The following is a 14,748-nucleotide window of genomic DNA, read 5'->3' on the forward strand; positions in this document are numbered from 1 at the left end:
AAGAATCTTTGCTAGGGGATATCCAGGAGATTAGGAGTGATACAAAGATGAATGATACTCTGTCCCTGGTCTCAATGAGTTTATAGGCAAGAGACTTCAGCTAGAGACTAAATCATTAAAATAGGGACAGTTAGAGTCCATTTTTATTCTAGGATATCTTAATTAAATTGGAAAAAGGCTAGCTTAATTTATTATTATTTTTGAGAATGCTCTCTCTGCTAAGGTTTTGTGTTTATTTCCAAGACCAGTGTTTACAGAGTTTAATGGCAATAAGCATGCATGAGCACAAGCAATGTGTCACTCACCATAAACAGAGTTCTTGCTCCTCCTCTTGCCCCTCCTCCTGTCTTCCCCAGGAGAGTATTAAACACTGGAAAAGCTGATGTATATCCTTGAGCCTTTCTATACTGTAGGCTCAAACAGATTCTTAAGGAATGAAGACAAGAAGAAGAAATTGAAAGGACCAGCTCGTCTACGGCCATACCACCCTGAACGTGCCCGATCTCGTCTGATCTCGGAAGCTAAGCAGGGTTGGGCCTGGTTAGTACTTGGATGGGAAAGGACCAGCTCAGAAGGCTTTGCCAGGTAGGAGGACATTCCTTTTCCCAGGGATAGCTTTCTGATTGGAAACTCTGGGTTTTTTTTTTCACTTATTTTTTTGCAAATATACTGTTTCTTTTTCATTTCTAGGCAGTGAGAGACAGAGACCTATAGACAGCTAGAGGAGAGAAGGTAGAAACTGAGGGAGAGATGTTGAATAGCAAAGAGATGGAGAACAACTGAGAAACGGAGGAAGACACACAGAAAAAAACAAACCTAAAGAGTATGTTGGGTATACAGAGAAAGAGGAACTTTTAGATGAGTACTATGACAAAAAGGGATTGGCACCTCTATGAACTGTTCTTGATTAGGAAGAAGTGAAATATTTTGAGATTACACCTAGTGTTTATCATCTGTGTGGAATAGCAAAACTGATTTAGAGGACTCACACATGTGGCATGAATGATGTATTTCATTGATGCAGATCTTTGGGAGACTTTAAAAATGGAGATTAGAGTTAGGATGTAAGGACAAAGAAAGAAGAACACACTAAAAGTTGAATGAATAAACAGACTTAATAAAGAAATAAAACTCAGTTTAAAATGATTCTCCTTCTCAGAGCATTCTCAGGGCCAATAGGGGCAATTCTGAGTTAGAAATGAAAGTCTTTGCACATTTAGTTTGCTGGGTTCCATACAATTTGACTACCATACCACATACAATCTTAATAAATAAGTTAAATGGTTATTTACATTTTTATGAAAAATTTCAAACATAGAACAAAATTTTAAAAATTCAGAGACTACATGTATACTCAACATTGACATCCATCATTAACATTTTAATATAGTTGTTTTTCACATAACTATTCCTCTATTCATCCCTTTATCCATTTTATTACTTTATGCATTTAAAGTAAATTATACACTGTGCTGGTGTGCCAGCCCATGCTGGGGAGGACCCCTGACCTAATTTAGCTTATAGCTACAGCTAAAGTAGAAAATTCTCATGGCCTCAGCATTCCGAATCTTACTAACAGAGGCGGGATGCATTCCTTGTGCGTCAGCCCTGCAGATATTGCAGAAAGGCGTTTTATTATCTTAGAACAGTGTGTACTTTTGCAAAGATATTGTACAAATGTGCTGAAGTAACTGTAACCTTGTGGTTTTTGTCTATATATACCCTTCTTCCCCCGAGCTCATTGCTGTTCATTGCTTTCCCACTTGGCGGACAGACCACTGGCTGGTGAATAAACGCTCTGCAAATTCCTAATCAATTTGGGCTCTGGTTCTGTTACTTATGGGTTAACCACAACATTTGGGGGCTCATCCGGGACTCACCAGACTTTTCTGGTGATTGGGCCCATTTGGAACTTCGGGTGCCCTGCCTAGGGGGAGAGCTCTGAGAGACGTTCCTCAGCCCCAGGCACCGAGGAACCAGAGGAGCACCTGCCTAGGGGGAGAGCTCTGAGAGATGTTCCTCAGCCCCAGGCACTGAGGAACCAGAGGAGCACCTGCCTAGGGGGAGAGCTCTGAGAGATGTTCCTCAGCCCCAGGCGGATCTTACCGGTAAGCAACTGGGTCCGGACAGGTAGGGGCGCCCCTAGGGGGGTCGGCGGTAGGGCTGAACACAGCATAACCTCTGTGACTCGATCCTGGCACACGATGGTGGCCAGTGATCTCAGATTTAGGGTGGCCAACGATCTCAGGTTTGGGATCAGGTTCAGTTTGTTGGCCAATCAGGTTTCAGGTTTGGTTTTGTCTGGCTTGTTTTTTGTCTGTCTATACATTCTTGGGGGAGTGTTTGTCTTTCTCAGCCTAGACCTCGTCAAGTCCGTCAATATGGGTCAGTTCTGCTTCTTGTGCTAAGTGTATGCCACTTCAATGATTTTTGAATAATTTCCAGGACTTCAAGAAACGAGCTGCAGTCTATGGAGCTACTGTTAGCTCTGGGAGACTACATACTCTGTGCGAGTTAGAGTGGTCAGTGCCCCCCACCCCCACCCCAGGGAACTGGCCTTCTGAGGGATCTACTAATATCTCTCTTGCTTATTGGGTTCAATCAGTCATCTTCAGGTGTGCTAGACACCTGGACCGGTCGGCCTCTCCGGGGGGTTGCCTGACCCCATTAGATCTCTAGGAGGGGTGCCCCTGAGATGTTCCAGGGCTCCAGTTTTCCTGTAGGTCTCAGACAACTTCTCGGCAGTCACCCCTGGTCCTCAGATTTGACAAAATTAAAGAGTGTAAATTCTGACCTCCGGAGGTAAGTAAGGCAAATCTTTTGCTTTACAGAATTCTAGCTTTTCTGTTTGTGACTAGTCAATTTAAGACTGTAGGACCAAGACGTTAGTAGAGAGTTAAGTCCTGTCTCGGGTTTCCTAGGACACCTCTGTGCTGTCTGTTCATCTGCTCATGTCGAGATCTCATTCTTTGCTTTTATTGTTTCTGTCTGAGAACCCCTGAGTGATTAGTGTGTAAGTAGGGATCGATCTCTGGTGCCTGCACCTGAGTTTCAGTTTCCAGTTTGTAGCTGCTGTGAGAGACACGGTCAGGCGAGCACCTGAGAGGCCCCTGACGGGGAGCCCCCTTCCTTTGTCTGTTGAACTGTGCCTAAAAGTCAAGTGTCAATGTACACAGTATATTGTCTGTTCTGAAGTTTCTCTTTGTTCGTCAGAGAAATCTCTCGTGACATTTTCTGGTTTGAAGCCACCTTCTCCTGACCCACTAGATCTCTTTTCTTAGATCCAAGACCTCTAGTTTCAAGGCTCTCTGTCCAACTTCTCCCTTGAGGAAAGTGCTTTTTCTGTTAGCTCCAATCTTTCCTCTTGTGTGAGGTACTTAGCCTTGAAGAGGCGATTTCAGTTGGAAATTTCTGGCGTAAAACCAGAGGGCAAAAGTAAAGGGAAATTCGTAAACAAGCCCAGAAATGATAAGAACTAACTAAAGACCTAAGAGAGTGCTAGAGAAAGTATAGAGTAGAAACTAGTTTTAGATATTCAGATATCCACCTACTGACCCAAAGAAGTTTCACCCATTTGGAAAATACAGGGTAGGAATTAATATTAAGAAGATACATGGAAAACTCTCTGTAAATTAAAATAGCCAACTTTAGAGCAGAATGGCCAAATCAAGGATTGCTAGACCCAGAGAAAGCACAAGCAGTCAGTCTAGCATACTACTAGCGAGTACCTACCTGCAAGCAGGTGGCATAGCCAGGATGCAGCTGAGTACGGCAGCAGAGGCAGCAGGAGTAAGAAAAGGCAGCCAGGCTGCATGAGAAGCAGCGGAGAGAAGGGAAAAATAGAAGCGGCCGTTTCCCCTTACGGCTCTGAGCACCTGCCCCTCCCCCTCAGGCACCGGGAATCCCAGGCACCCTGACCAATTCCCTAACGTTGTATAACAAAGAAACCTCTTTCTTAGCTCAAGGGCTGCAGCACTGCTTAGTCAGGTAAAGATAACAGCGCAGTAAGCTAGAGGCAGGCTACTACCCCTTGCTACAGCCCTCCTCCCTCCCCTGCTTTGGCTTCAGGGAACCCCTGCCTCCTACCTAGAGCCAGACCCGAGAAGAAGATTTAGGGAATAGGTACTGCCCCTTCTAAAGCCACCGCTTTAGCCATAATAGTCAAGAGTTGTAAGAAAGAGTCCTCAGGGTTACTATGTCCCTGAGGAAATTGAGGACCTTATGTAAACTAGAATACCCCACTGTTAGGAAAATGAGTTTATAAAATTTGTGTTCTTTGAGTTTGCTACTCTGACTACTATATTGACTTAATGTTATAAAGCACTGTAGGTCAAGAAGAGGGCAGGAACAACCTAAGACAGGCACAGTCGAAGAGGGGCCATCAGGAGAAGGTTTAAAAACTAACAAAGGTGAGGCTCAAACCCTCACCCCAGAGAATACAGGAGACTGCTCTCCTGAAATAGTGGCCATCATCCACTGTCCAGGGTACCAAAAGAGAAGGACTGTAGAAACTCGAGAAAAACCAAGCAGCTGATGATACTACCAATAAGGTAGCCCTAAAACCAGTGGGGTTTTAGGAAATTTTAGTAACTTTACTAGAACCCTTGTTGCCAAAGGTTTTTTGCAACCAATTAGAAAAGTCAGACTTAGAATCTATTATAGAAGGCATAATGTCTGAGTGTTTAGTCTGTGCCCAAATAGATTTTACTAAAGTAATTAACAGATAAGAAAGGCACTCAATTTTAATTAGAAATTACATTGTGTCTGCAGGCCCCAAAGTTCAGGACAGGTAGAACGCATAAATCAGATCTTAAAGGAAACTTTAACCAAATTTATTTTAAAACCGGTGAAAAGTAGCCCACCTTATTCCCCTTAGTCCTCCTTAGGGAAGAATTCACTCCTTTTAAGATAATGTTCGGGGAAACCCCCTCCCTTCCTACCGAAACTCAGAGAAGAAATAAAAGCTATGTTAAGTAACCACTCCTTCCTTAAGTACTTACAGGGTCTACAGATACTCAGTAGGCTGCCCAAAAGACTGTCCGAGAGGCGCCTCCAGCACTGCCAGGGATCTGGTACATCCCTTCCAGCCTGTAGACTCAGTCTAGGTAAAGAAGTACACCACCCAAGGATTAACTTCTACATGGACGGGTCCACCACAGCCGGTTGGAGCCTGCAGTCCCAGCAAAGACACCCTCGTAGACAGCGGAGACTGACCTCACCAATCCTTGTAAATTGAACCTGAGATGGACAGCATGCCCTGCTCCAGCCATAGACCAGAGCTGGCTGGACTACGCATGGCTAATACCTGAAGAAACTCACTGAGGACTTCCTTTTAATTAGACTTAAAGAGGGAGGGAAACTGAGGTCCAAGGAAAGCCAGAACAAGTTGTCTTAAGAGTTGATACATGTACTGCTATGAGTCATACAGAAAGGAGACATAAAATCCTTTGCTAGAAGGGAAGCTACAAGGTATAAGATATAGAAATACTCTTAAAATGAAAAAGGAAGAAAGTAAGTTATTATAAAAGCCAGTTACTTCTGAATAGTTAAGAAGGTTTATAAAACTGAAAGGTTTATGTAAGTTGCAGAGAAGGTTTGTACAGGTTGTAGGAGGTTTGTACAGAGAAGAAAAACACAAGGCAGAAAGAAATTAGTATAAGAATTTATTCTCTTCATCCCCTTAGCTCACTATGTTATTTACTGCTCTACCGGAACCCTCATTTTACTTATAGTAGAGGCCACCATTGGTCCGTGTATTACGCAGTATGTACAAAAAAGAATTCAAGACATAAAGCTTCTAGTATTAGGGGCACATTATCAACCCGTTCATACTGATAAGGAAACAATGATTTGTTTCCCCGATAAAACCAGTGGTGAATGTGCTGGCGTGCCAGCCCATGCTGGGGAGGACCCCTGACCCAATTTAGCTTATAGCTACAGCTAAAGTAGAAAATTCTCATGGCCTCAGCATTCCTAATCTTACTAACAGAGGCGGGATGCGTTCCTTGTGCGTCAGCCCTGCAGATATTGCAGGAAGGCAGTTTATTGTCTTAGAACAGTGTGTACTTTTGCAAAGATATTGTACAAACGTGCTGAAGTAACTGTAATCTTGTGGTTTTTGTCTATATATACCCTTCTTCCCCCGAGCTCATTGCTGTTCATTGCTTCCCCGCGCAGCGGACAGACCACTGGCTGGTGAATAAAAGCTCTCCAAATTTGTAATCAATTTGGGCTCTAGTTCTGTTGCTTATGGGTTAACCACAACATAGACATCAGTACACTTATTCCTAAATACTTCAGCATGCACATAATTTACTAGAGCTCAAGGGAGTAATTACTTTGTAAAGAGTTGCAAGAAAAGTTAAGGTGAAATCGATCAGTTTTAGTTTTTTGTACGTAATTTTTAGATAAATTGGGCTAATATTTTTACCTTTAAATTCACTGAACAGACGTAGGGATGATGATGACTATTAGGGATGACTTCTTTGGGGTGAAAGAATAAAAACCATTGGTTAAAAATTATTCCCCAGGATCTACAGGGGAAAAATTTATCACCTCTTTTGTACTGATCTTCCAAAACTAAGAAATAGGTCCAAGGCATACCAAAAATGGAAGGGTGCTTCTTTATTTCAGGCCTGAGGGTGTAACCCACAAGCTTTGAAAAGCATCTGCCATCACATGATTCTGTCTGGTAGTTTCTGACTCACAGGAATGGGCTGTAAAAGGTCTAAGGATGTGTTTATCTTGACTTTAAGAGTAATGAAGCCCTGTCTATATTTTTTGCAGAAACAGACAATCTGGTGTGCTACACAGTCACTAGGAAGTGACATGAGAGATATTATCTCCCTGATATTTTTGCCTGAAATATTCCCAACCTAAAAACATGATGACTCTTTTAAGAAAGATCATACAAGAAATTGTTTTGCTCAAGCATTCCATCTTTATCTTGTGTCTTATGTTTGAGCAACTCACTATCTAAGTGAATTTTTGTGGCTGTGAGTTTTAGAAGATTCACTTTCCTGCCGCATCTCTCCCTGCCCCTTGTAGTCACTAACAGGCTTCATTTTAGGTTTCTCAGAGATCTTAAACCAAGTCCCTTCCAATACTATGCCCATGAACTGGTTTTACCAATTCTACAAACTTGCCAAATGTTTAGATTTATACTGTTTGTTATGTTTATATAAATATTTTGAATATAAATGAAAAAAAAATAAGTACAATTAAAATGTAAAAGCAATACCAGTTGGCTGGGAGTCCTTCATTTCCCCCCAAATAATGGCCTAAGGAGCACCAATTTTTCCTAGAGTGCCTCTGAATCTTTTCTTTAAAAGGATTTTATTTGTTGATTTTAGAGAGGTGGGGGAGGAGTGGGAAGCATTAACTCGTAGTAGTTGCTTCTCTTATGTGCCTTGACCAGGGAAACCTGGGATTTCCAACTGGTGACCTCAGCATTCCAGGTTGATGCTTTATCCACTGCGCTACCACAGGTCAGGCTAAATCTTTGTTTAGAGCATTCTATCTTAAGGACAGGAAGTTATTTATTTTTTCTAAGCAAAATAATTTATGTAACAAATATATGTTGAGCACCTACTATGTGCGAGGCCCTGGGGGATACATCATAGAAACAAAAAGATTCCTCGTAGTGCTTATAGTCTATCTAAAGGTGGGTGTAACAATAGATAATTAATAAAAAACCATGATGAACATTGTATAGCAGGGGTCCCCAAACTGCGGCCCACGGGCCACATGCGGCCCCCTGAGGCCATTTATCCGGCCCCCGCCGCACTTCCGGAAGGGGCACCTCTTTCATTGGTGGTCAGTGAGAAGAGCATAGTTCCCATTGAAATACTGGTCAGTTGGTTGATTTAAATTTACTTGTTCTTTATTTTAAATATTGTATTTGTTCCCGTTTTGTTTTTTTTTACTTTAAAATAAGATCTGTGCAGTGTGCATAGGGATTTGTTCATAGTTTTTTATAGTCTGGCCCTCCAATGGTCTGAGGGACAGTGAACTGGCCCCCTGTGTAAAAAGTTTGGGGACCCCTGTTGTATAGCAGGTTAGGAGGTGATAAGAACTATGGGAAAGAGGAAAAGCAGAGCAGGGTAAGGGAGGTTGGGTGTGCTGGGAAAGCAAGGGTGGGAAGCAATTTTAAGAAAAATGGCTAGGGTGGAGTTAATTGTGAAGGTGAGTGACATTAGAGCACAGGCTTGCAGGAGGCGAGGGAATTAGCCATGTGTGTATGTGGATACATGGGGAAGAGTGTTAGAGGTGGAGGAAACAGCATATGCACAGACCCTAGCAGGGAATGTAACTAGCTAGTTAAAGAACATCCAGTGGGTCAAGGTGATCAGAGTATAGTGAGCCAGAGTGAGAGATGAGACAGAGAGAAGCTGGGGCCAGATCACAGAGGGCCTTGTAACCCATCTTGTCTTTTTACTATGAGCAAAACAGGGAGCCATTGAAAGGCTCTGAGCCAGCCAAGGTGACTTAGACTTTGAAAGGATTTCCCTAGATATATTGAGAGGAGACTTAAGGGAAAAAGGTTAGCAGCAGGGAGACCCATGGAGGTCACTGTGGTAATCAAGTAGGAGAGGGGATGGTGGCTCAACACAGGCTGTTTGCAGTAGGAATGGTGGGAGAGGATCCGTTTCTGGGTCTGTGGCTCTAATGAGGAGCCAACAGAATTTCCTGCCAGATTATATATAGGGCGTGTGTGTGAGAAAGAGGAGGAAATGGATTTGGGTTCATGCTAGGAGAAGGTTGCCCTTGACATGAATATGAGAAATGAAGGGAGGGGGGAGATAAAGAGGAAGGAGCAAAGAAGGGAACTGTTCTAGGTGCTGAGCATATACAAATGATGAAGACAGTCTTTCCAAAGCCTGATTATTCACTGAAATAAGTGAACAAGGTTCAGAGGAAGAACAGAACATGAAGTGATTGGCCATCAGGCTTGGATTAGGGAGGTGATGTTTAGCTGGGTTTTGAAAGGGGCCTGCTGGGTGTGTGTTGTATGAGTGTGTGTGTGTGTGTGTGCACCTGTGCATGTGTGTTGGAGCCAAGGAGTGGAGTGCATCCTTTTAGGTAGAGGGAAGGAATAGTGACATGTTGGGAATCTGCGAAGTCTGTATGAACTTGGCAAAACACATTATCCTATAATTATGTTGCCTTCAGAAAGTTAGCCTAGTTAATGTGTCTTAATATCTATAAAGAAATATGTTTATTTTTCTGAGGGCCAAATAGGTTTGTGTTGATGCATTTGATGGGTATTTTTTTTTTAATAATTTTTTAAAATTTTTATTTTATTTTATTTATTCATTTTTAGAGAGGAGAGAGAGAGGGAGGGAGAGAAGGGGGGAGTAGCTGGAAGCATCAACTCCCATATGTGCCTTGACCAGGCAAACCCAGGGTTTTGAACCGGCGATCTCAGCATTTCCAGGTCAACGCTTTACCCACTGCGCCACCACAGGTCAGGCTCATTTGATGGGTATTTTTGAAGTTTGTCTTTAAAATTTTATTATACACTATTTAGATTTTTTAAAATGGTACCAAAAATAACTCAATGGCACTTTGTTATTTCAAGCTGAAGTTCTAGAGACAAAAGTGAAAGATTCATCTCAAAGAACCTACCTAGGCAGCTAGTTTCAAAGAGCTTGTGTCATCCGAATGACGACAGTGACAAGAGTTGGTGTTACACCAGGTACCCTACTCCTTTGATTCAGGGAGTCTTCTCTCACTGCTGTAAAGGGTCTATTATCACCCCAAATTTTACTTTCATCATAGCATGGTTATTTCCTACACACAAGGAAGCAAAATTGTCATCACTGCTTTTTGATTCAAGCAAAGCATTTCTCTTGGAATAAAAAATGCTGGATCTTGGCTTTGTTATTGAGAAAGGACTAAATTTGGGGACATTGTCCAATAAGTTTTTGCTTGACAAAGGTAAGAATAACCTCTCAAGTTTTATAGCTTTTTACAAAGTCCTTGCTCCCCCATTAGCTCATGCCACCCTGCTAAGTATGAGGACAAGGTGTCATTGTATTTGAGGCTGACAGAACCGAGGCTTAGAGAGTTCAAGAGAGTTCCAAGAGTTCACATAAAAAGAATGTGGCAGTGGTGACACTTGAAGCAGAAAACTCAAAGTCAGGTTCTGTGCAAACTTTATTTCTCCAAACTACACTTTCTCTCCAGTGTCTGGAGCAACCTTCGTCTTAAAGGACATAAAAGAAATAAAAGACCATGTATGTGACACCAGACCTGATAATTGCAGAGGGCATTCTTGCCCTTATTCACTAACATGACCTGCTCTTTCTGTGTTTCTTGGTGACAGGAAGTAAGGAGTGACAGAGTGCCCTGACCTACCCAGGTCCTTTGGAAAGAGGCCTGATATGTTTAGTGGATTGTAGGCTTCCTTTCTGAATGAAACATCTCAGAAAGATCATGAGCTTGATCTCACCCATTTCTATGGCTGAAGTGATGAAGTTCTGAGCCACACATAAGTTGAAAGAGTTTGAGTAAATATTTTTTTTCATTGGATCAAATCATTCAGCAGTTTGTCCAACCATTTATATAATGATCATAAAAGGAAAGATTTATTAGTTGGATTCAATGTAGCCAGCCCTACAATAATTTCTCAGACCAAGTCTCCACCCTCGATGTGTTCACAGCCCAGAGAGGGAGATGGACATTAAACAGAGAATAACAATGCGATCTGGCAAATGGCATCATTGATGTATGAGCCAGTAGTTATGGAAAACTAGATAAATCAGGATATGAAGAGGGCCTAGGATAGTTAAGAAATTTCCAACAGCTGTGATTTTGTTCAGTTACAAAATTTTAAACTTCTTACAAATTAACTGTATGCTGATCTTGTAATTACCACAGCTGACAGGATTCACCTGGCCATCAGCACCCATTTATTGCTTTGCTGAACTCTGGTGTAGTCATCTTTCTCTTTCCCTGGAGGAATGCTCCAAGACTCTGCATCTTGTTATATTTTTCTTTTGGAGCCTAATGACACATTAATTGTCATTGAAATGTTTGACACAGCCTCCCTCAAATATTTTGCAACAAAGTTGTATATATATCCAAGCAGTCATAAGATTTGTGAATGGGCACAAGAAGCAAATGTTAATATTTATACAATAGGTTAAGGTTAACCTTCAGTTTCTTTTAACTGTCACACATGGGTGTGTTTTTTAACGTGTTGTATACAAAAAAATCTGTTTATGTCCCCCAATTGTTTGCCTCCTGGAGTTTTCTATTGCCCAGATGTGGTATGCTACAAGTCTGTTGTGTAGGAAAGCCAAATCCGTGATGTTTAAATGACCCCAAGTGACCAGAAGAGAGAGAGAGAGAGAGAGAGAGAGAGAGAGAGAGAACATAACTCTGGATTTCAGAGTAAAGTATAATTAGAAAGAAAAAAAATGTGTTAAATTAATTTTGCCTATTTGCATTGGGCCTTCCATCCAAATATATTGCAGTGTCTGCTTACCTCTCAGTCATGTAAATATAAAGAAAACATTTTTTAATTGATAATCTCTTCCCTTTCTCCACTTAGCTGATGACAGACATGATTTTCTCTATATGGAACTAGAGATGTCATTGAAATGAAGCAGACATCTGCCCGGGCAGGAGCCATTGCATGCTAAGTGCATAGAAGAATGGTGTAGTCCCTTGGACCAGCTCAGCATATAAATTCTCACACCTTACCCCAGACCTACTGCATCAGAAACTCTTGAGGTGGGGTTCAAGAGGCTGGGTTTTAACTGTACCTCTGGGTGATTCTGATGAAATGGTCAAGTTTGAGAGCCACCGTCACAGAACATTAGAGATGCATCTTTACTTTTATGGTTAAGGGGCCCACAGGGAGAGAACAGAAACCCTAAACGAGACTGGTTTATAAAGCACTGCTGATTGAATTAAATGAAGTTAAGGTGGTTTATGGTTGAAGAGTAAGAAACTCTGCCCAGTTCTCCTCCTCCATCCTACCTTCTCATTTTGGGTATTTCAGAAAACCAAAGGTCTTCTTAAAACTTACAAAGTCTTAAGAGCTTATACAGCACAGGAGCCCCAATGAGTCTCACCCAAGTTCCCAGCATTCCAAAACCTTAGCTCCCGAAGCCTTGGGTGACCTCCCCTTGGGATGTCTAAAGTCTCCTGTGTCTTTGTATATGCTGTGCTTCTGTCTGAACTTGCAACTTTCTACTCATCCTTTAAGTCTTAGCTCTAGTGACATCTGCTCTGAAGCCTTCACCCAAGTGAAGGGAGGTGCTCACTCACTGTGTTCCTCAGCACCTGCTTTAGATTTCTGTAGGATTTTGCTCGCCCCCTGTTATTGAAATCTCCCCCCCCCTCTCTCTTGTAGAGTTCCAAGTCCTCTTAGAAAAATAACTATTTCTTTAATTTGTTATTTCTAGTGCCAGTGTCTGAAACAAACTTCTTCTTAAAGGATATAAAAGAAATAAAAAAACCAAGTATGTGACATCAGACTAGATCATTACAGAGGGCCATCTTGCCCTTATTCATTAGCATGACCTGCTTTTTCTATGTTTGTTGGTGACAGGAATTAAGGAGGGGTGGAGTGCCCTGACCTACCCAGGTCCTTTGGAGAAAGGCCTGATATGTTTAGTGGATTGTAGCCATTCTTCCTGAATGAAACATTTCAGAAAGATAGGGTAGTTATTTTCACTTCCCTGGTGAGAACAAGCTCATAAAATGCTTGGGTGATAGAGTTTATAAGCCTCAATAAAAACGTTTCCAAGAGCATTGCATGCTTTATTTCTCTCTCTCTCTTTCTCTCTCAATTAGTATAATCTGCTGAGCATTTAAGAGTAAATAACTGATCTCTAATCTTAAGATCCTTTGCTCCATAACATATTGTGTACATTTCTTAATAACAAGAACAGTCTTGTACATGACTGCAACACAATAATCAAAACCAGGAAATTTAACATTGAAAAAGAATTATTCTAAATATTCAATCCACATTAAAATTTTACCCACTATCTCACTTAATGTCCCTTATAACAATTTCTTTTTTTGCAATTCAAGATCATGTACAGTATTGCCTTTAGCTGTCATGCCTGTTTAGACTGTTTCAATCTCAGTTGGCTCTTCAGCTTTTCTTTGTCTTTCATGCCATTCCTAATTGTGAGGAGAACAGGCCAGTTTCTTTTCAGACTGTCCCCAAGTTTAGGTTTATATGCTGTTTCCTCATTATTAGATTTAGGTCATGGATTTTGAAGAGGGCTGCCATATAAATGATGTTGAGTTTTCTCATGCATAGCATCAAGAGGTACTTGATATTGGTTTATCCTATTATTCTTGGTATTAATTTTGATTACTTGTTTAAGTCATGCTCACAATGTTTGTTCATTGTAGATACTCTATTTTTGCCTTTTGTATTTATAAGTAATTTGTGAGGGGATACTTTGAGATTGTGTTAATATCCCATTTTCTAATACACGTTTACCCAATGGTTTTAGCATCTCTCTCTCTCTCTCTCTTTTTTAGCAAGGTGGAGGATAAACAGGAAGAGAGAGAGATTAGAAGCATCAGCTTTTCATTGTGGCACCTTAGTTATTCATTGATTGCTTTCTCATATGTGCCTTGACCAGGGAGCTCCAGTAGAGCAAGTGACTCCTTGCTTAAGCTAGTGACCTTGGACTCAAGCCAGTGACCTTGGTCTTCAAGCCAGCAACCATGGGGTCATGTCTATGATCCCACATTCAAGCCAGCGACCCCACAATCAAGCTGGTGAACCCGAGCTCAAACCGGCGACCTTAGGGCTTCGAACCTGGGTCCTCAGCACAACAGGCTGACACTCTATCCACTGCACCACCACCTGGTCAGGTGGTTATAGCATCTCTTAATCATTCTTCCCTGAATTAATTGTTACTATGGTAGGTGAAAAGTAATTGTTTTAATTGAACAAATTAATCTTTAAAAATAAATTGTCCTAATGAATGAATTATTTAAGCAGCATTCTTTGAGAGGAGTCTCTCTCTACCCCAAACCCATTAGAATTATTTCCAGAAAGAATTGGTATTGTATGCCATCCCTACCTAACTACACTTTATTTAATGGCTTCATTTTTTTCCCTCCATGATTGTCCCTATGTGTTCAAATGCAAAATCCCTTCGGCAGCTTAAATTCAATATAAAAATCTTTATGAAATAGTATATATAATATAGATAGTAAGTCCTTAAAATATATACATTTTTCTCTTTGTTGATATAACACACACAAATGCACAGCTGTAAAATGTTTATAAGCTTTTGACTTTCCCACCAGATTTCCATAAACGGCTCTGGTGCTTTATTTACAACTAACTATAAATACTTCTCATTTCTTATAACTGATTGCATTATATAAGAATGTAGATCGTCTACTTTTATATTTCATCTACCTTTATTAACCCAAGGGTTTAAAAAGTTGAAGGATAGTATTTTATTGTAATAATAGTAATAATTATAATCAGAATGTATGAATTTATTTTGGACTAGTCTTTCTAGAACTGTCAAAATCTCAAGGTCTTTCCTCTTATAATGTCCTTAATCCATTAGACCAGTCTATTCTTTATGATTCACGCATTCATTTACCTGTATTTAGATGAAAGTTTGTTTGAAAGTAGAATATTTATCATCTTAAATTATCTTTTCTCAAATTACTTATGTGCCCCCTTGAAGAGGCATTAATGGGAAGTTGATATAGAAACTGAGAAATAGAAAAATCCAATTATACCAGAGA

General features: G+C 40.9%; 1 protein-coding gene across 1 annotated transcript in view; it reads left to right on the forward strand.

Moving 5' to 3' along the window:
- Positions 1-463: 463 nt before the first annotated feature.
- Positions 464-14,748, forward strand: part of LOC136382012 (collagen alpha-4(VI) chain-like) — a 121,580-nt gene continuing 107,295 nt past the window's right edge. The window contains exon 1 of the mRNA XM_066350804.1: positions 464-585. The gene's annotated coding sequence lies outside the window, so the exon portion shown is untranslated. The remainder of the gene's footprint in view (positions 586-14,748) is intronic.

Source organism: Saccopteryx leptura, chromosome 10 (genome assembly GCF_036850995.1).
Source record: "Saccopteryx leptura isolate mSacLep1 chromosome 10, mSacLep1_pri_phased_curated, whole genome shotgun sequence".
Classification (NCBI taxonomy): Eukaryota; Metazoa; Chordata; class Mammalia; order Chiroptera; family Emballonuridae; genus Saccopteryx; species Saccopteryx leptura.